The sequence below is a fragment of the Petaurus breviceps genome, unplaced genomic scaffold, assembly GCF_028583685.1.
Source record: "Petaurus breviceps papuanus isolate PSGF00001 unplaced genomic scaffold, PetGlider_PUasm1.0 551, whole genome shotgun sequence".
Classification (NCBI taxonomy): Eukaryota; Metazoa; Chordata; class Mammalia; order Diprotodontia; family Petauridae; genus Petaurus; species Petaurus breviceps.
Genome location: NW_027186372.1, coordinates 30,838,877 through 30,862,329, shown reverse-complemented (window position 1 = coordinate 30,862,329; position 23,453 = coordinate 30,838,877).

The following is a 23,453-nucleotide window of genomic DNA, read 5'->3' as shown; positions in this document are numbered from 1 at the left end:
GTAGGGAAATATTATCTTTAACTTAAATAAGTTATCATTGTTTGAAGATTTTGGAAGAGCATAAGCAAAATGATTAAATATAACAGATTATATCAGATAAAAAAATCATATGATTATGTCAATAGATGCAGAAAAATCTTTTGATTAAATACAACACTCAGTCCTATTAAAAACATTCAAGGGCAACACTTCTGGGAGCCAAGATGGCAGAGTAAACAGTAGATTAATGTAAATCTTACATATTCACTTGTAAACAACCATAAAATAGCAGCTCAAAACAAATACTTTGAACAGAAGAACAACAAAAATGATGGGTGAAACTACCTTTGAACCTAAGAAACTTGGAGGTTCAGCAAGAAAGGTTCTTCTTACTTAGGCAAAAGGGAAGTGCAGACCAAGAAAGGAAGCATTCCATCAAGCCATAAGGAAGGCCCACCTCAGCAAACCAGTGGTAGATGTGGAGGCCCAGTGCCACGGAGCTGGCAAACACCAACAAAAGGGCTTTCCATTTGCTTCTGCATATTCATTATGAGAACCTCCACATACTTCAGCACAGCCCCAGGCAAAGAGGCAACCTCCACCAGTCAGACCTCCATCTGTTTTAGTGTAGCCAAGGGCAAACAGGTAGAAGCCAATCCTATCCTTGCCTAAGCAAACAGGGAGACACCAGGGCTGATCCCACCCTGTGCTTTAGCATAGCCCTCAGGAAACAGACAGCTACCAGGGGTCAGATCATCATCTGTTTCTCAGGAAAAATGAAACACACACACACACCAGCAGCCTCAGCACATGCCAGACACCACCACTAGGACTCAGGTTCAGCATCAGTGGCAGACCCCTACAGCCTCCAGTAGAGCCAGGTACCCTCTGCCACACTCCTGTCAGCACAGCACCAGACATAAGGGTTCTGCATGGGCCTTAGGGAAACATCAGAGCAGCAACAGGCAAACAAATAGCACTTTCAGTCCCCAACCTGAGACAGAATCCCTTCTACCATTGGAGCAGAGTTCAAATTTAAAAGAAAGGAAAAAGTTCAAAAAAAGATGAGCAAAAAAAAAAACAACAGCAAAACAAAAAAGGATCTGAGCATAGAAAAGTTATTATGGTGGCAGAGAAGACAAAGATACAAACTGAGAAGAGGAAAAAAATTGCAAAATACCTAACAAAACCCCAAAGAAGTGGTCTCAAACACAGAAAGAACTCACGAGAGACCTTAAAAAGGAGCTTAAAATATATGACAGGTAGAAGACTGTTTGGGAAAAGAAATGAGAGTGATTCAAGAGTATTATGAAAAAGAGTAAACAGAAGGAAAAAAAGCTGCTTAAAAATATAATCTGTCACATGGAAAAGGAGATACAAAAATTCACAGAATAAAACAATTCCTTAAAAGGTATATTTGGGGGAGAGGGGGCAAAGCCAGGATGGTAGAGTAAGAGCAGGGACTTGAATGAGTTCTCTCCCAAACCTCTCCAAATATCAGTAAAAAAATGATTCTAAACAAACTCTAGAGGTACAGAACTCACAAAATGACAGGGTGAAACACATCTCCAGCCCCAAACAGACTGGAAGACCACTGGCAAGATCTATCACACTGGGCTGGGAGTGGAGTGCAGCCCAGTGTGGACTGGGCCAGCACAGACAGTGCCAGAATAGGCCTCAGAGGACTGAATCACTGGCAGCTGTGGTGGTCTCCAGGCTTCTCAACCCACAAAGGCCAAAGAGAATATAGAATGTCAGTGGGTGAACTCTGCGGGACCTGGGTGAAAAAGAAATGGAATTCTGTTGAACACTAAAAAGAAATATTTTTTTAAATGCACACTTGGTCAAATAGAAAAGAAAGTACTAAAACTAATTGAGGAAAACAACTCCTCCAAAGTTAAATTGGGTAAGTGGAAGCTAATGACTCTAGAAGACATCATGAATCAATCAAATGAATTCAAAAGAATGAAAAAAATGGTAAAAAATATAAAATACCTCATGGGATAAACAAATGACCTGGAAAATCGATCCAGGAAAGACAATGTCAGAATTATGGGACTACCTGAAAGCCATAATCAAAAGGAGGACCTGGACAACAGCTTTCAAGAAATTATCAAGGAAAAACTGCCCTGATGTCCTGGAACCAGAGGGCAAAATAGGCATCAAAAGAATTAGTGGTAACCTCAGGAAAGACATCCCAAAATAAAAACCCCAAGGAGTATTATAGTCAAATTTCAGATCTATCTGTCAAAGAAAAAATACTGCAAGTGTCTAGAAAGAAAAATTCCTATGTCAGGGAGCCAAAATAAGGATTACACAGGAATTACCAGCTGCTATATTAAAAGATTAGAAAAAATGAAATATTATATTCAGGAAGGCAAAGGAGGTAGGACTACAATGAAGAACCACCCACCTAGTAAAGTAAAGCATAATTAATTTTTAACTTTTTTCCAATTTATTTATTTATTTTTAGTTTTCCACATTCATTTGGACAAGATTTTGAGTTACAGTGTTTTCTCCCCATTTTTCCCCTACCCCCACCCTAAAATAGCTTTCCTGCTGATTATCCCTTTCCCCAATCTTTTCTCTCTTATATCCTCCCCCATAACCTCCCCTAACTTTCTAATAAGGCAAGATGGATTTCTATACTCCAGTGCCTGTATATCTTATTTCCCAGTTGAATGTAAACACACACACACACACACACACACACAATTTGTTTATGTATACATTTGTTTTTAAAACTTTGAGTTCCAGATTTTTTCCCTTCTTACTTCCTCACTCACCCCCAATAGGAATATAAGCAATTCAATATACATTGTACATGTGTAGTTATGCAAAACATTTCCACAGCAGGTCTATTGTGAAAGACTAACTATATTTCCCTCCATCCTATCCTGTCCCCCAATTACTCTATTTTCTCCTTTGACCCTTTCCATTTTACTTCTAACTACCCTCTCCCTAGTCTGTGCTGCCTTCTATCATTCTATTTCTTCATTACTGCTTGCAGTATTTTCTCCTTGACCTGGAAAGTCTGGAATTTGCTATAATATTCCTAGGAATTTTCTTTTGGGGATATTTTTCAAGAGGCAATCAATGAATTCTTTTTTTTTTTTGCCTTTTGAAGGGCAGTTGGGGTTAAGTAACTTGCCCAAGGTTACACGGCTAGTTGTTGTTGTTTTTGTTGTTGTTGTGTTTGTGTGTGGGTGTTAAGTGTCTGAGGCCGGAAACAAACTCAGGTCCACCTGACTTGGGGGCCGGTGCTTTACTCACTGCACTACCTGGCCACCCCCAGTGAACTCTTTCAATTACTATTTTGACCTCTGGTTCTAGAATGTAAGGGAAATTTTGCTTGATAATTTCTTTAAAGATGGTATCTAGGCTCTTTTTTTGATCATGGCTTTCAGCCAGTCCAATAATTTTTAAATTATCTTCCAAGTCAGTGGTTTTTCCAAGGAGATATCTCACATTGCCTTCTATTCGTTCATTTGTTTAGAGAAGAATCTATTATGCTTCAATAGAAATTAAAAAAAAAAGAGGTAGCAATCCTGATCTCAGACAAAGTAAAAACAAAAACAGACCTAATTAAAAGAGATAAGGAATGTAACTAGATCTTGGTAAAAGGTACCATAGACAATGAAGCAGTATCAATGCTGGAACAAGTGGTATAGCAGCCAAATTCTTAAAGGAGAAGCTAAATGAGTTACAGGAAGGAATAGGCAGCAAAACTAAACTAGTGGGGGACCTTAACTGTCCCCTCTAAGAAGTTGAAAAATCCAGCCAAAATAATAAACAAGAAGCTAAGAAGGTAAATAGAATATGAGAAAAGTTAGATATGACAGACCTGTGGAGAAAACTGAATGGGAACGTAAAGGAACATATTTTTTTAGCTGTAGATGAAACCTACACAAAAATTGACTGTGTAATAGGCCATAAAAAGCTTCAAAACCAAATGTAGAAAGGCAAAGTATTAAATGCATTTTTTAGATCAAAACACAATAAAAATTACATTCAACAAAGGCAATGGAAAGATAGATTAAAAATTTATTGAAAATAAATAATGTAATTTAAAATATAAGTAGGTCAAAGAACAAATCATAGAAATAATAATTTAATTGGAGAGAAAAACAACAAGGAGACAACATACCTAAATTTATGGGATTCAATCAAAGCAATACTTATGATTAATTTTAGTTCGCTAAATTCTCACATCAACAAAATAGAAAAAGAACTGATCCATGAATTGGGCATGCAACTGAAAAAAAAAAAACTAGGTAAAGAACAAATTAAAAAATCATAATTGAACACCAAATTAAAAATCCTGAAGATCAAAGATGAGATTAACAAAATTTGAAGGGAAAAAAAAAACTTCCACTAAGTGCTTTTATGAAAAAAAAAACAAGGTAGATGCTGCTGATTAATCTGATTTTTAAAAAGAAAAAATAAAACCAAAGATCCAGCATCAAAAATCTAAAGGGGGGAATCACTACCATGGAAGATATTAAAGCAATCACTACAAAATATTTTGCTCAATTTTATGCCAATAAATCTGACAATCTGAGCAAAATCAATAATATTTATGAAAATATTAATTACTTATAATAAAAGATCAGGAAATAGAATACCTAAATAATACCATCATAGAAAAAAAATTAAACAAGTGATTAATAAAATCCTGAAGAAAAAATCCCCAGAGCCAGATTGATCCTCAAGTGAATTCTCACAAACATTGAAAGAATAATTACTTCTAATATTATATAAACATTGTGGGAAAATATGTGGAGTACTACCAGTATTCCTTTTATGACACAAATAGGGTGTTAATACCTAAACCACAAAGAGCTAAAAGAAAGAAAATTATAGACCTATTTCCCTGCTGAATATTGTTGCAAAATTTTTTTAGCAAAATACTGTAATAGTAATTGAATTTAAAGATCCCCCTATATTGGCTTGGTTTTTGGTTTGATTGTGTTAAAACCAAGAGCTTGTGAATCCCACTTGTGGGATGGACTTGTTGACATGAAAAGAGAGGGCTGAACTGGGAGGAACTGGTGACATAGATTTGGAGAGACACAAGAGAGAGGCAGAAGAACTTTTTGGAAGCAGCACCTTGGAGGCAAGAGAGAGACTGAGAGGATTGCTGAGGGCTACTTTGAATTGCCCAGGACTTTTGAGAGCTGCCACCAAGAGCTGCCAAGGACTAAGGAGACATGGCTGTTATGCTGGTACTTTGTCTGTTTTGATGTTGTTTTGCCAGATTTGTCCACTGGTGAAAGACAGTCCTGTTGTTGCAGAGGTCCTGGAACCTTTCTGTTGGTTCAGAGCTACTGAGACTGTTCTACAGAGAGTGAATTCTGTCCACTGGTGAAGTACAGTGCTGTTGTTGCAGAGGTCTTTTAACCTTGCTGTTGGTTAAGAAGCCCTGAAGAATGATTTTTTTGTTATATGTTTACAGAAATCCTGGAAGAGGGTTTTGCTAATGTTTTCAGGAGTCCTAGGACTGTTCTGCAGACAGAGAATGAATTAATGAAGACACTGGTAATGAATCTTGTGGCCTTGCTAAGCTTTGTCTCCCCAGGAACAAAGATTGCTGAGAACTTTCCTCATGTCAAGATGAAGAAAAGACCTCCATTTGGGTATTAAATGCTGTGCTTAAGCTTGTTGTAACTCTGGGGTAGAATCAATTGTGATCCGAGAGTGGGGAACTTTTGACCTTTTTGTGTTCTGTGATTAAACAAACGAATTTACTTTATTTATGATTGGAAACTAATCTCCATTTGAGAAGAGGGGTTTTGTGATGGACTAAATGAATGTACAGCCTAGGGGTGGAGTAGTATTTAGAAGAGGGACTTTGTGAATGATTAAATGAATGTAATGTCCAGGGGTGGGGTAGTACTTGGAGATTATTGAATCACACTTTGTAAATGCTATATTTTGAATGATGTTAAATTTTGATTCTATATGTTCTTAATTTGTCACTGAATAAAATTGAGAGCACCTATGCTGGCATTTTGAACCTTGGGAAGTTGCCTTTGCTTGGCATTTCAAATACTAGCAAGGCAATGACATCAATGTATCACAAGGATTATACACTATTACCAGGAGGGATTTATACCAGGAATGAAGGATTGGTTCAATATTAGGAAAACTATCAAGATAATTGACCATATCAATAAAAAACCAACAGAAATCATATGATTTTCTCCATGTATATTGAAAAAGTTTTTTGACAAAATACAGCACTGCTTCCCATTAAAAAACAATGGAGAGCATAGGAATAAAGTAAGTGTTCCTTAAAATTATAAGCAATATCTATTCAAAACCATCTGCGTCGTTGTCTATAGTGGGGGTAAGTTAGAAGCTTTCCCAATAAGATCAAGGGTGAAGCAACGGTGCCCATTATCACCACTATTATTCAATATTGCCCTAGAAATTATAGCTATAGCAATAAGAGAAAAAAAAATGAAGGAATTATAATGGGTAATATGGGAAAAAACTATCACTCTGCATTTCATAGGATGGTACACTTACAAAATCTGAGGGAGTCACCTAAAAAAGTACTTGAAATAATCATCAACTTTTACAAATCTACAGGATATAAGATAAACCCAAATAAATCATCATCATTTCTTCATATGACCAACAAAGCACAGCAGCAAGAGACAGAAAGAAGAGTTCTATTTAAAATAAGTGTCAACAATACAAAAATACCTGGGGGTCTACCTGACAAGACAGACCTAGAACCTATATGAACACAACTACAAAACACTTTTTACACCAACAAAGTCAGATCTAAACACGTGTAAAAATATGAATTGTTCATGATCCGGAATAAGGAAAAAGACCATTCTGCCTAAAGCAATTTACTTATTCAATGCCATACTGTGAAAACCACAAAAAAAATTATTAGATGGAGCTAGAAAAAAAATAACACAAAATATCTGGAAGAAAAAAGATCAAGAAAATCAAAGGAATTAAGGGAAAAAATACAAAGGAAGGTGCCCAAGCAATATCAGATATCAAACTATATTATAAAACAGTAATCATCAGTGATACTGGCTAAGAAATAGAGTGGTGAATCAGTGGAATAGATTAGGTACAGTAGTCAAAGACCATACTAACCTAATATTTGATAAACCCAAAGACACCATCCTTTGGCTCATGAACTCACTTTTTGACAAAATGGTGGGAAAACTGAAAAACAATAGGATATAAACTAGGTATAGACCAACATCTTACACCATGTATCAAGATAAGGTCAAAATGGGTACATGATTTAGACATAAAGGTGATACTATAAGTAAATCAGAAGAGCAAGGAATATTCTGCCAATCAAACCTGTGGGGAAGAGAAGAATTCATGGCCAAACTTGAGATGGAAAACATTATGAAATATAAAATAGATATTTTTTATTTTATTAAATTAAAAGGCTTTTACAAAAGCAAAACCAATGCAACCAAGATTTGATAAGCAGAAAGCTGAGATACAATTTATACAGCATGTATCTCTGATAAAAGCCTCATTTTCCAAATATATAGAGTACTGAGTCAAATCTACAAAAACAAAAGCCATTGTTCCATTAATAAATGGTTAAAGGATATGAACTGGCAATTTTCAGATGAAGAAATCAAAGCTATCTATAGGCATATAAAAGTGTTCTAAATTACTTTTGAGAAATGTAAATTAAAACAACTCTGAAATACCATCTCTCACCATCATATTGGTTAATACAGCAACAACAACAAAAAAAGGAAAATTCTAAATATTGAAGAGGATGTGTGGGAAAATTGAGACAATAATACACTGTTGCTAGAGTTGTGAACTGATCCAACTATTCTGGAGAACAATTTGGAGCTATGCCCAAAGGGCAACCAAACTATTCAAACTTTTTGATCCAGCAATACCCCTACTAGGTAGGTACCCCAAAGAGATCATTCAAAAAGAAAAAAAAAGACTTACATGTGCAAAAATATATCTATAGCAGACCTTTTCATGGTGGCAAAGAATTAGAAATTGAGGGGATGCCCCTCAGTGGGGGAATGCCTAAACAAGTTGTGGTACATGAGTGTAATGAAATATCATCATGCTATAAGAAAAGATGAGCAGGTGAATTTCAGAAAAGAAAAAAAAAACCTGAAAAGACTTGTACAAACTGATGCAAAGTTAAGAGTAGTACCACGAAAACATTGTAAACTGTATTATCAGCAACATTGTGTGATGATCAACTATGAATGACTCAGCTCTTCTCAACAACACATTGATCCAAGAAAAGTACAAAGGACTCATAAAAGAAAATGCTATCCACATCCTGATGAAGAGCTGATGGACTCTGAATGCATATCAAAACATACTTTTTTCACTTACTTTATCCTTCTTTGTGCTTTTTTTCCCTTTTGACCTGTTTCTTCTTTCATAAATGTGACTAATATGGAGATGTGTTTTATATAATAGCACATGTATAACCTATATTAAATTATCTACTATTTTTGGAAGAGGGGAGGGAAGAGAGAAAGGGAGAAAAATTTGGAACTCAAAATCTTGCAAAATTGTACGCTAAAAATTGTCCTGGCATGTAATTTGGAGAAAAATAAAATATTATTTTAAAAAAACCTAACAAATGCATAAGAGGAAAGAAAAATGCATTTGAAAGCTTAGGTATAAATGGGTTTTTCCTTAAAATGATAAGAAGCATTCACCTAAAACCACCAGCAAGCATTATTTATAATAAAGATAAGCTGAAGCCTTCTCACTAAGATCAGAATTGAAACAAGGATGCTCATTTTCACCAACATTATTTAATACTCTATTATAAATACTAGTAATCACAAAATGAGAAGAAAAAGTAATTGAAGGAACCAAAAATGAGCAATGAGTTAATAAAACTATCTCTTCTTGTGGACAATATATACTAGGAAAAATGGAAATACTGAACTAAAAATTGATTATTTAGCTAACTGATTAAAACAGTTAATAATTTTAGCAAAATTTTAGGATATAAAATAAATCCATATAAATCATAAACATTTCTATATATTACCAACAAAATCCTGCAAGAAGAGATAGTAAGTAATATCCCATTTAAACAATTATATGTTGTATAAAATACTTAAGAATATGCCTGCCAAGACAAACCCAGGAACTATACAGACATAATTTTAAAAATGCATTTTTGTGCCAAGAAAATAAGATTAAATTATTATAGAAATACTGTATTAATTGTTTGTGAGTTGAAAGAGCCATTATAATAAAAATCACTTTCCAACTAACTAATATACTTACTAAATGCCATTCCAATTAAATTAACAAAAAAAATTAATGGGGTGGTGGTTCAGTGAATAGACCACTGGCCCTGGAATCAGGAGGACCTGAGTTCAAATCTGGGCTTATAAAGTTAACACTAACTAGCTATGTGACCTTGGGCAAATCACTTAACCCCAACTGCCTTGCATTCCCCTGCCCCCACAGCAATATATATACACAAAAAAAAAATTGAGCTAGAAAAAATAATAAAATTTATTTGTAAGAACAAAAGTTCAAAAAGGAAAAAAAATTTAAAAATTAAAAGGAAGGAAGTTTAGGTGTACCAAATCTTAAACTACATTATAAGGCAGTAATTATGAATATCTTATATTGGGTAAAAGATAGAAAAATATATCAGTGTAACAAAGTAGACAGCAGACATATCATATACAGTAATAAATAATTATACTAACCTTCTTGACAAATGTAAAGAATTACACTTTGAAGATGAGAATACACTCTTTGGTAAAAGAAAAAAAGTTGGGAAAACTGAAAAAGCAGTCTGATAGAAATTAAATATGGATCAATATCTTGTACCATTTACCAAGATAAGGTAAAAATGGATACATGATCTAGGTAGAAAGGGAGACATCATAAGCAAATTAGAAGAATATGGAACACATTAACTCTCAGACTTATGGATAGGAGAAAAATTATGAATAAGCAATAAAGAGCACTGGGAGATATAAAATGAATAATTTTGATTACATTACATTAAAAAAGTTATGTACAAATAAAAGCAATGTAGCCAAGATTTTAAGGAAAACAGAAATTTGAATGGAAATATTTATAGATAATTATTCAGATAAAGATGTCATATCTCAAATATATAGAGCAGTGCCTCTTAAACTGTGGGTCATGATCCCATATGGAGTCATGTGACTTAATGTTACAAAAAATTTGGCAACAGTAAAAGGTTTTTTAAAACAGTTTTTTGCTTATGGATAAATGGCAAAATTTAGAAAGAAGAGGTAAAAATACTGATGACAATGTGGCAGAGTATTCATTGCCAGGTTTTAGTACACCTAAATTGACAAGAAAAAGAAAATGTGTTGAATCATTTTTACTATATGCATTTACTTCTAATAATGATGATGGTGTGTAAAAAACCTCTTTGCTTAATTTGTAATAAAGTTTTGGCTGTGAAGAACATGAAACCAGCCAAACTAACATGACATCTTAATACCCAGCATGTAGCATACTACAATAAAACAAAGGAATATTTTGAACAAGTTTAAAATCTTCAAATAAAGAAAAACAATGTTTTGACAAATTTGTTACTGTCAATCAAAATTATTTACATGTAGCTTATGAAACTAAAAAACCCTATGTGATAGGTGAAGATCTTGTGCTACCTGCTGCTATTAAACTGTCAGAAATAGTTCATGGGAAAAAGTATGGGATAAAATTTATAAAATTATTATATCAAATGATACTGTTTTGCGGGACAGAACCAAGATGATGGAGAAAAAGCAGGGAATTGCTTGAGCCCACCCCCAAACCCCACCAAATACCTGTAAAATGACTCAAATCAAATTTTAGAGCTGAAGAACCCACAAAATGACAGAGTGAAACACAACTTCAGCCCAACAGCCTGGCAGACTGACAAGAAGCATATATCTCACTGAACTGGGAGAAGAGCAAAATCCAGTGGGGAAAGCACTGGGTGTGACAAAGCCAGAGCAGGCCTCAGGAGACTAAATCACTGGCAGCTGTGGTGATTTCCAGACTTCTAAACCCACAAATACCAAGAACAGCATGGAATGTCAGTGGGGGAACTTTGTGGGACCTGGGTAAAAGAAGAGCACATGGTCCTGACCCAGCCCCCAGACTGTGGAGCTGATTGTGGCAGTGAGAGAAGCAGTGACACCAGCAGCATCTGCTTCCAGTACTCTGGGAGCACAGATGGTAGGAGATCCAGCAGCCAATACAAAACCCCAGAAGCCTAGGAAAGTACACCCACACCCATACCCATCCTCATGCCTACACCTATTGGAAGCAGAGAAAAGCAGTTAGAAAATCAAGTATTTGGCTGGGAAGATGAATAAACACCATAAAAATTCAGCTTATATAATCTGACTTTGGTAACAAAAATATCAAAACATACAATGAGAAGACAGCAAAGTCAAAGCTTCTTCATCAAACCTCCAAGAAAAATATGGATTGTTCTCATGCCATGGAAGAACTCAAAAAATATTTTAAAAATCAAGTAAGAGAAGCAGAGAAAAAATTGGGAAGCAAAATGAGAGTGAGTCAAGAAAATCACAAAAAATGAGTCAACAGTTTCCTAAAGAAGACCCAAAAAATACTGAAGAAATAACACCTTAAAAACAGATTAACTAAAAAAAAGCCAACCAGGACAAGAATGCCTTCAAAAGCAGAATGGCCAAAAGAAAAAGGAGGTCCAAAAGAGCTCTGAAGAAAATAATTCCTGTAAAATTAGAATGGAGCAAATGGAAGCTAATGACTCTTTGAGAAATCAAGAAATTATAAAACAGAACCAAAAGAATGATAAAAGAGAAAACAATATGAAATATCTCATTGGAAAAATCACTGATCTTGAAAATAGATCCAGGGGAGATAATTTTAAAATTATTGGGCTACATGAAAGCCACAATCAAAAAAACAGCCTAGACATCACCTTCAAGAAATTATCAAGAAAGACTGCCCTGATGTTCTAAAATCAGAGGGTAAAATAATTGTAAGAATCCACTGATCACCTATTGAAAGAGATCCCAAAAGTAAAACTCCTGGGAATATTTTAGCCAAATTACAGAGTTTCCAGGTCAGGAAAATATTGCAAGCAGTTAGAAAGAAATAATTTGAGTATTGTGGAAATACAATCAGTATAACACAAAATCTAGCAGCTTCTACAGTGAGGTATTGAAGGGCTTGGAATATGACATTCCAGAGATCAGAGGAGCTAGGATTAAAACCAAGAATCACCTACACAGCAAAACTGAGTATAATACTTTAGGGGAGTAAATGGAAATTCAACAAAATCGAGGCCTTTCAAGCACTCTTACTGAAAAGATCAGAGTTAAATAGAAAATCTGATTTTCAAATAAAAGTCTCAAGAAAAGCATGAAAAGGTGAACAGGAAATAGAAATCATAAGGGACTTATCAAAGTTGAACCTACATGGAAAAATGATATTTGTTATTCATGAGACCTTTCTCAGTTTTAGGTAGTTGGAGGAAGTAGATAGATAACAGAGGCAGGGAGGCAGGCAGATAAATAAATATGTAGATAGATAGACAGACAGGCAGAGACAGAGAGACAGACTGATAGATTAGATAGATAGATAGATAGATAGATAGATAGATAGATAGATAGATAGATAGATAGATGGGAATAGGGTGAGTTGAATATGAAAGGATGTTATCCAAAAATAACATTAAGGGGTCAAAGAGGAATATATTGGGAGAAGGAGGAAGGGGGAAATAGAATGAGGCAAATTATTTCACATAAAAGAGGCAAGAAAAAGGTTTCACAATGGACGTAAAGAAGGGAGAGGGGAGAGGAGGGAACAACATACACACTTAATTGGGTTTCTTACCTTACAGGAAAGCAAGTGGGGAAGGAGATAGGGGCATGGGCATGATAGAAGGAGGGCAGATTGGAGGAGGGAGTAGTCAGAAGCAAACACTTTTTTGAAAAGAGACAGGTTCAAAGGAGAAAATAGAATAAGTGGGGGGAAGGATGTGGATGGAAATATAGTTTTTTCACAACATGACTATTATGGATAACTACACATGTATAACCTATATTGAGTTGCTTGCCTTCTCAATGAGGGTGGGTGGGGAGGGAAGAAGGAAGAAAATTTGGAACTCAAAGTTTTAAAAACAAATATTAAAAATTGTTTTACATGCAACTTGGGAATAAGATATACAGGTAACAGGGCAGAGAAATCTATCTTACTTGACAAGAAAATAAGGGGAAAAGGGATAAAGTCAGTTGTGACAGAAGGAAATTAAGATGGGGGAAGGGGCAATCAGAATGCATACCATCTTGGGGTGAGGAGGGGAGAGAAAGGGAGAAATTTGGAACTCAAAATCTTCTGGAAATGAATTTTGAAAACTAAAAATTAATTAAAGTGCAGAAATACATGATTACAGAATATCAGATGAACTTCATATTGTTACACCATTTCACAATTGTTTTTGTCCAAAAATTTCTTAGCTTTCAAGTATTCCACTGAATTATACAAAGGGTAAAAATGATGTCCACAAAAAGTGTACACCATTCCATTGAACAAAAATTTTAAGTCACAGTATTAGTTACAATATTCAGCCTTGCAAGGGAAATTATTTATGTCATGATGGCTTCATGAATTTTTATAATAAAGATAATTTCTGTGGAAAAAAATGATACTATTTCAAAAAAGATTTTAGGAAATTAGTAATGATCTATACCAGCAACTTATTAACAGGTTTAAGGGCAGCCAATGTTTGCAATTAAGTAAGATTAAACATTTGATATTTTTAGCATGGCACAGTTGTTTTTTGTAAAATGTAAGATATGTTTATGAAGGTAGTGCACATACGGAATTATTGCTTTTTCACCCTTTGGAAGGGGACACAGGGGGGAAGATATATATATATATCTTTAAGTTTATTAATTTTTCACATAAGAAGGTTTACCATGCAAAAATTTTTCTGGAATCAGTACAGATGATTCTGGAGCAATGATGGGTGAGAATGTTGGATTTGTATCAAACGTTAAAGCTGGTGGCAATGAATATATCACTTAATCACTGCATGATCCATCTGGATGTTTTTGTAGCAAAAAAAAATTATCAGAGTTAGATGTGCTTTGTGATACTATCAAAATCATTAGCTTTATTAAAAGCTATACCCTTAACAATAGTTTGTTTTCAAACCTTTGCAAAGATGTGGACTCAGATTATAAAAACTTATCACTACATGCAGAGGTAAGGTGGCTCTCAAGAGGCAGAGTTTCAACAGATTGTTGAAATTAAAAGATGTATTTGTAAAATTTTTGACTTAGCAGAAATCCAATTTTGTTAATTTTTCATAATGATTATGGCTTTCAAAACTGTTATCTGTCAGATTAAAAAAAAACTCAATGAGTTAAACATATTGTTTCAAGGAGAAAAATGTAACATTTATGTCAAAAGATAGAATTGAAAGTTCCATTTAAAAAGTTAACATATTGAAGAATAGGGTGGAAAATATTTCTTTAAAAATGTTTAGAGCTACAGATGATTTTATTATTGAAAATAACCTTACCGGCGGCTAGGTGGCGCAGTGAGTAAAGAGCCGGCCCTGGAGTTGGGAGGACCTCAGTTCGGTTCTGGTCTCAGACACTTGACACACAAAAAACTGGCCTTGTAACCTTGGGCAAGTTACTTAACCCCAATTGCCCTCCAAAAGGAAAAAAAAAGTTGACCTTCCCAAAGATTTAACTGTAAGAGTTATAACTCATCATCTGAAGTGCCTGGAGATATATTTTCAAAAATACTTCCATTCAAATTTTGATTCTAAATAATTAAGTTGAACTCATAAATCATACTCAGTTGAAATTTGAAAACAAAGCAATCACCTGTCATTAATAGTTCAAACATTTGGTTTTTAAATTTTGAGACTGAGGTTTAAAACTTGAGTTTCCTAAAAAATTGTTAAATGAATTTTGCCTTGATATTAGGACAGAATTTTCAACAATTTCTGAAATGGCCTTAAACATAATTCTGCCATTTTGTACCACATATCTATGCTAAATAGTGTTCTCAGCATTGACAATTATAAAATCAAAATATTGATCAACTCGGAAAAACATTGACGATGCTCTATTCCTTCAGTATAAAATATTCGACCCAAATTTAATTCTTTATGTAAAAATAAACAAGCACATACATCTCATTAGTATGCAAATTAGTCTTCATTTTCAATAAGTGGTAGAATTATGTGTATACCTATATGTATATCAAAGAATTGTTTTAAAATAGATTTCTTTATGAATAATTATCAGTGAATGTTTGAATTGTATACCCAGGATCCTGTAAAAATTTCTTGGGTGAAAAGGATAAGTGGAAAAAGTTGAAGAAGCCCTCCTATATAGAAGTCTGTCAACTTTATAAGAATATGAGTCATTCTCCATTTGATAAATGGTCAAAGTTATAAAACTCTGTGCCCTATAATCTAAAAAAACCACTATTAGGTCTGTTTCCCAAAGTGATCAGGGAAAAAGAAAAAGAACGTGAATGTTCTAAAATGTTAATAGCATCTCTCTTTGTGGTGGCAAAGACGTGAAAATTGAAGGGATGCCTATCAACTGGGGAATGGCTAAACACACGTTGTATATGATTTTGACGGAATACTACTGTGCTATAAGAAATAATGAGATATTCAATTATATTAAAAACATAAAGAGATGTGCATGAAATAAAAAAGTGAAGTTAACAGAACAAATAGAATGTTGTAAACAGTGATAGCAATATTGTTTAAGGAATAATTATAAGTAACCAAGTTATTCTGATCATCATAAATACTCAACTATAAAATACCTATGAAGGAAGATGTTATACACCTACAAAAATGAAAATGAGAAGCAAAAATCCAAAAGACTGCAAAGTTTTCTAAAGAAATATTTCACAAGTGGGTGGAGCAAAAATGGTAGAGTAAAAGCAGGGATTCATCTGAGTTTTTCTCCAAATTCCTCCAAATACCTCTAAATAATGATTCTAAAGACATACTAGAGTGGTAGAACCAATAAAAACACAGAGTAAAACAATTTTCCAGGGCAAGATAACTTAAAAGGTCAGCAGGAAAGTGTGTTGTACCAGAGTGAGAGAGGAGCCCAGTCCAATGAAGGCTGGGCCAGCACAAAACCAGCCCCAGAAAACTAGGAGCAGGGCTCAAGGTGACCTAATCAGTGGCAGCAGTGCCTAGTTTCCAGACCTCTCAACCCACAGATGACAAAGACAACTTAGAAGGTGAGCAGGAAAGGGTTGTCCCACCTGGGTCTTTTCATACCCTTTGACATATTTTGGCATATTCATACACTTGGACCTTTTACCATTGGTAACTGACTTGTCTTCTTATAAATTCGACTCGGTACTTTATATATTTTAGAAATTAGACCCTTATAAGAGGCCCTAGCTTTAAAAATTGTTTCTCAACTTTCTTATTTCCTTATGATATTGATTGTGTTGGCTTTGTTTGTCCAAAAACTTTTCAGTTTAATGTAATCAAAATCATTCATTTTGCATTTCATAATGTTCTCTATCTCTCTTTTGGTCTTAAATTCTTCCCTTCTTCTTTTATCTGACAGGTAAACTATTTCTTGCTCTCCTAGTTTGCTTATATTATCAGCCTTTATAGCCAAATCATGTACCTGTTTTGACCTTATCTTGGTATAGGGTGTGAGATGTTGTTCTATGCCCAGTTTCTGCCAGGCTATTTTCCAATTTTCCCAGCATTTTTTTGTTAAATAGTGAGTTCTTATCCCAGAAGCTAGAAACTTTGAATTTATCAGACAGTAGATTACTATAGTCAGTGACTACTGTGTCTTACATAACTACCATATTCCATTAACCCACCACTCTAATCCTTTTTTTTTTATTTTTGGAGGGCAATTGGGGTTAATTGACTTGCCCAAGGTCACATGACAATTTTTGTGTTAAGTGTCTGAGGATGGATTTGAACTCAGGTCTTCCTGACTCCAGGGCCAGTGCTCTATTCACTGCGCCACCTAGCCGCCCCACACCCACAACTCTATTTCTTAGCAAGTACCAAGTAGTTCTGATGACTGCTTCTTTATAATATAATTTGAGATCTGTTATGGCTAGGCCACCTTCCCTTGCATTTATTTTCATTAATTCCCTTGACACACTGAACCATTTGTTCTTCCAGATGAATTGTGTTATGACTTTTTTTCTAGCTGTATAAAAATTTTTTTTGGTAGTTTGATTGGTACACACTAACTAAATAAATTGATTTAGAGAGAATTCTCATGTTTATTATATTACCTAGGTCTACCTATGAGCAACTGATGTTTTTCCAAGTGTTTATATATTTGACTTTATTTGTGTATAAAGGGTTTTGTCGTTGTCTTCAAATAGTTCCTGGGTTTGTTTTGGCAGATAGACTCCCAAATATTTCATAATGTCTATAGTAACTTTAAATGGAATTTGTCTTTATATCTCTTGCTGTTGGATTTATGTGAGTTTATTTTATGTCCTGCAACTTTGTTAAATTTGTTCATTTCAAATATTTTTTTTACTTAATTCTCTAGGTTTCTCTGAGTACACTATCATATCATCTGCAAGGATTGATAGCTTTGTTTCTTCTTTGTCTAATATTGTTCTTTTAATTTCTTTTCCTTCTCTTATTGATAATGCTAATATTTCTAATACCATATTGAATAACAATGATGATAATGGACATCCTTGTTATACAACCCACCCCTTCATCTTATTGGAAATGCTTCTAGCTTATTTGCATTACATATATGTTTGCTCATGATTTTAAATGTATGCTATCATTTTAAGCAAGACTACATTTATTCCTATGTTCTACAATGTTTTTTAATAGGAATGGGTATTGTATTTTGTCAAAAGATTTTTTTCTGCATCTATTGAGATTATACAATTTCTGCTAGGTTTGTTGTTGATATGGTCAATTATGCTAATAGTTTTCCTAATATTGAAACAGCTCTGCATTCCTGGTATAAATTCTACCTGGTTATGGTGTATTATCCTCAAGATAAGTTGCTGTAATCTCACTGCTAATATTTTAATTTAAAATTTCCATCTATATTCATTAGAAAAATTGGTCTATAATGTCCTTTTTTTGTTTTGACTCTGCAGTTTAGGTATCAGCACCATACTTGAATCATAAAAAGAATTTATATAATTCCTTCACCTATATTCCCAAATAGTTTATATAATACTGGAATTACTTGTTCTTTAAATGTGTCATGGAATTCACCCATACATTCATCTGGCCCCTGGAGTAGCTAAGTAGTGCAGTGAGTAGAGCTCCAAGCCTGGAGTCAGGAGGACCTGAGTTCAAATCCAGCCTCAGACACTTAACACTTACTAGCTATGTGACCTTGGGAAAAATGACAACCTCAATTGCCCTGCCTTTTCCTCCCCCAAAAAGCCAAAAAAAATTTTCATCTAACCCTGGAGACTTTTTCTAAGGGAGTTCATTGATAATTTGTTCAATTTCTTTTTTCCTGAAATGGGGTTATTGAAATATTTTATTTCCTCTTCTGTTAACCAGGCAATTTATATTTTTGCAAATATTCATTCATTTCACTTAAATTGTCAAATTTATTGGAATACAGTTGGTCAAAATAACTCCTAATTATTGTTATAATTTCCTCTCCATTTTTGGTGAATACACCCCTTTAATTTTTCATGTTGGTAATGTTTTCTTCTTTCTTTTTGAAAATCAAATTAAACAAAGTGTATTTCTCTCCATCCTGTTCCACTCTCATTTATGTTTTTCTCTCTCCTTTCTCCCTTTCCTTCCTCTCTGGAGTTTTTGCTTTTGACCACCACCAGACTCTATCTGCCCTCTCTTCTATTAGCACCCTCCATTTTCTTCCCCTTTCACTCCTACTTCCTATAGAGTATATTTCTATACTTGATTATGTTATTTTGTCTCTGAGCCAAATCTGATGAGAGTAAGGTTCAAACAATTTCATCTGCTTCCCTTCTTTCCCTCTACTTTAATAGGTGTCTGTGCCTCTTCATGTGATGTAAGGGACCCTTGTCTGCTTCCTCTTTTCTCCTCCCAATACAATCCAGTCCCTTTCCACCATTTAATTACATTTTGTATCATCACATTAAAGTCAACTTATAGCCATGCCTTCTTTCTTTGCATACTCCCCTTTTAAATATCATAATAAAGATAGAGTTCTCAAGAGTTACAAGTGTCATCTTCCATTGCAGGGATATAAACATATTGCCCTAATTGAATAACATTGTTTGTTTTTCTTTCTTATTTACCTATTTATGCCACTCTTGAGTCTTTTTTTAATGCTTTATTAACTTCTGATTTACATCACTCGTTTCCACCAGATTTTGAGTTACAAATTTTATCCCCATTTTTCCTCTACCCACCGCCCCAAAATAGCAGTCCCACAGGATATCCCCTGCTCCAATCTGCTGTCTCCCATATTTTCTCCCATACCCCTTTCGACTTTTCCAGGGGATCTCTGTGCCCCAGTGCCTGCATATCTTATTTGCCAATTACATGTAAGATGGTATTAATAATTATATATATATATATATATATATATATATATATATCACACATAAATATACATATATATTTGAATATTTGATTTTAAATCTTTCAATTCCAGATTCATTCCCTTCCTTCCTTGTCACCCACCCCCACTGGGAAGACAAGCAGTTTAGTACAGGTTATACATGTGTGGCTAATTCAAAACAATAACATAGTAGATATATTGTAAAAGACTGACTCTATTTCCCTCCCTCCTATCCCAGCTCCCACTTGTTCTATTCTCTACTTTGATCCCGTCCCTTTTCAAAAGTGGGTGCTTACAACTTCCCTCCCCCTCCAGCCTGCCCTCCCTTCCATCATCCCCCCCTCTCATCCCCTTCCCCCCTAATCTCCTGGAGGGTGATACCCTATTTAGTGTGTATTTCACTCCCTCCTCAAGCCAGATTTAATGGGAATAAGGTTGACCCATTCCCTTTTGCCTTCCTGTTCTTCCCCTCCATTGTAACCATTTCCCCTTGCCTCTTCTGTATGAGATAGTTTACCGCAATCTGTCTCTCCCCATCTCCTCTCATTATATTCCTCTCACCTCTTAATTTCACCTTTTAAGTATCATCCCTTCCTGTTAAATTGGTCCTGTGTCCTTGCCACTCTTGAGTCTTGTATTTGAAGATCATTTTTTTTCATTGAACTCTGGTGTTTTGATCAGGAAAGTTTGGAAGTCCCCTATTTCATTAAATATCCATCTCTTCCCCTGAAAGATTATGCTCAATTTTGCTGGGTAATTGATCCATGCTTGTAATCCAGTCCCCTTTGCCTTACAAAATATTGCATTCCAAATCCTCCAAACTTTTTTATGTAGAAGCTTCAAGGTCCTGTGTAATACTGAGTGTGATTCCACAATATTTAAATTGCTTCTTTCTGGCTTCTTACAGAATTTTCTCTTTAACCTGATAATTTTGGTTTTTGACCACAATATTCTTTGGTGTTTTCAATTTCAAATCTTTTTCAGGAGGTTATTGTTGAATTCTTTTGATAATTATTTTATCCTCTGGATCTAGGACTTCAGAGCAGTTTTCTTGGATGATTTCTTGGAAGATGCTGTCCAGACTCATTTTTTTTCAGTATGGCTTTCAGGAAGACCAATAATTTTTAAATTATCTCTCCTAGATCAATTTTCCAGGTCTGTTGCTTTTCAAATGAGGTATTTTATGTTTTCTTCCATTTTTCCTTACTTTTTATTTTGTTTGACTGATTCTTGATGTTTCATGGAGTCATTAGCTTCCACTTGCCTGATTTTAATTTTTAACAAATTGTTATTTCAATTATATTTTGTACTTCCTTTTCCATTTGGCCCATTTTATTTTTAAGAAGTTCTCTTCAGTGAGTTTTTGTGCCTCCTTTTACAAGTTATTGACTCTCTTGCATACCTCTCATTTCTTTCCCCAATTTTTCGTTTGCCTTTCTTATTTGACTTTTAAAATCCTTCTTGAACTTTTCCAAGAAGGCTTTTTGGTCATGATACCAGTTCAAATTCCCCTTTGAGGTTTCAGATGTGGGTATATTGAATGCTGTCTTCTTCTGAATTTGTGTTTTGATCTTCCCTGTCCCCTTAGTAAGAATCTATGGTCATTGTCCATTTCTGTTTTTTGTTCATAATGGTTGTTTTTCCTGGCTTTTAAAGTTGAGCTCTCCTCCTGAGCACAAGAGGAAATTGCCCAAGCTTCTGATGGGAGTCAAGGACTTGATCACTGACTTTGTGTGCTGGGGCCTTAGGTACTGGTAGCTAGAGGCTATAGGAGTCTGGCTGCTTACATGGTGGTGAGCTAGGGTAAATAATACTGAAACTCTCAGGCTGGGGTGGGGTCTGGCCCCTGGAGGATTCCTGCTCATCCAGGCTGCTTTAAAGCACTGGAAGGTTTGGCTGCTGGAGGTTGCCTGCCCACCTGGAGTTGTGCTTCCTGGAGTTGTGCTGAAGCATGGAGAGGTTAAGCTCCTGGAGGACACCTGCCAGTTTGTACCCATAGTATTTTTCCAAACTGGAATTTACCAGTTACCCTCCTTGTTCCAAGATACTTGAGGGGTCCTGGTATAGGGATTTACATGCTTCACCACCCTAGGGCTCAGGATCTCCCCCCTGGTTGGCTGAGGTAGAGCTTGTCACTGGTTTACTGGGATGGATCCCTCTCATCTTGTACTGTTCCCCTTCCAACAGAGCAAAAGGGACCTTTCCCATTAATCCTTCAAGTTTTCTAGGCTACAAAACTGCTGCACCCTGTCTTTCAAGGGATAGTTAAAGCAACTTTGTACTCCATCATTTTGACTCCCAGAAGTCCCCCATAGATATCTATTCTCAAAAGGGAAGAGAATTATTTTTTTAAAGTCTTAGGATTGAGCATTTAAAAGAACTACTAAAATACAGTAATTTGAAAGAAAGAGGATACAAAGGGAGAGGTCTGAATTAACTACTTGTATGAAAATAGAAAAAGAACTGGATAAAGTTGAAGAAGTAATAGAAAAAGAAAAAAATCAATGTTCAGTAAAACTACAAAACTAGGGAAATATCTAACTGATATGAGGGGGAGTCTGGGAGGGCAGAAAAGGAAGAAACATTTTGAGTATAGGGTAATGTTAAGCTGATTTATCTAATCTAATTATAGGGAAATATACTGAATTAAAGTCAAAGAGAAATTTTAAAATATACTAATTTGGAAAAACAATTCTAAAACCACAAATAGAGGAACATGTAGACCGAACTTTCATAACTTTGAAGGTGATTAGAATAAGCAATCAATGAAACAAGACTGACAAATATGTCTCTACATACATCTAAAATGCTAAAAACAAAAAGAACAAAAATTTGTGGCTGGAAGAAATGTTTTGTTCATGCTACTAGATGAATTAAAAACAAAAGTTCACAGTATTACTAGATTTCAAAAGGAAATTAGATCATGTTTAGAGGCACTTTAGACAGCACACTAATATCAGTATTAAACCTCTATGCTCAAAAGGGCATAGCATATACATTTAGATAGGAAGAGTTAACTGAATTGAAAAAAAAGAAGACAGATGATAACATAAAAATAGTAAGAGATTTCAATGCTCCTCTCAAAAGTGTACAACTCTAACAAAAAGAAAATACAGAATTGAACAAACTGTTAAAGAAATTAGAGCTAATAAGTGTATGGTGCTTTGTGGATTAGACTCCTAAAGATTGGGGGGGGGGGTGTTTGAGGGAGGAAGAGAGGGAGAGAAAGGGAGAGAGTTGTGCTAAGGGCCTGGGGTCAGGAAGATTCATCTTCATGAGTTCAAATCAAGCCTCAGACACTTAATAGCTGCATGACCCTAGGCAAATCATTTAACCTTGCTTTACCTTGGTTTCCTCATATACAAATGACCTGAAGAAGGAAATGACAAACTACTCCAGTATCTTTGCTGAGAATACCACAAATGGGGTCATGAAGACATGATTTAAACAATTGAAAAACAACAAAATAACCATATGTCCATATGTTTTTGATACCACATAATACTTTTTTTCAAAAATTGGCCATATATTAAGTTATAGAAAAATTTCAGACAAACATAAAAAGGTGGGAACAATAAAAAAGATACTCAACAAAACATAATTTGATAAATATAGAAATCAAAGTGCACAAAGTTACAATCCAAATGAAGATTTAAAAATAAACTTTTAAGTAAAAGGGTCAAAAACAAATTATAAGAACAATTAATAATAATGTAAAAGACAATAATGATGATGAAACAACACACCAAAATTTCTGGGATATAGTTAAATTACTCCTCAGAGGAAAAATTATGTGCTTAAAAATACACAGTAACAAAATAGATATAAAAAGGATTAACTGAATATGCACTTAAAAATAAAAATCCAATAAACAATCCAAAATTGACACAAAGAAGCTATTTTGAAAATTAGAAGAGAGAGGGTGAAGCC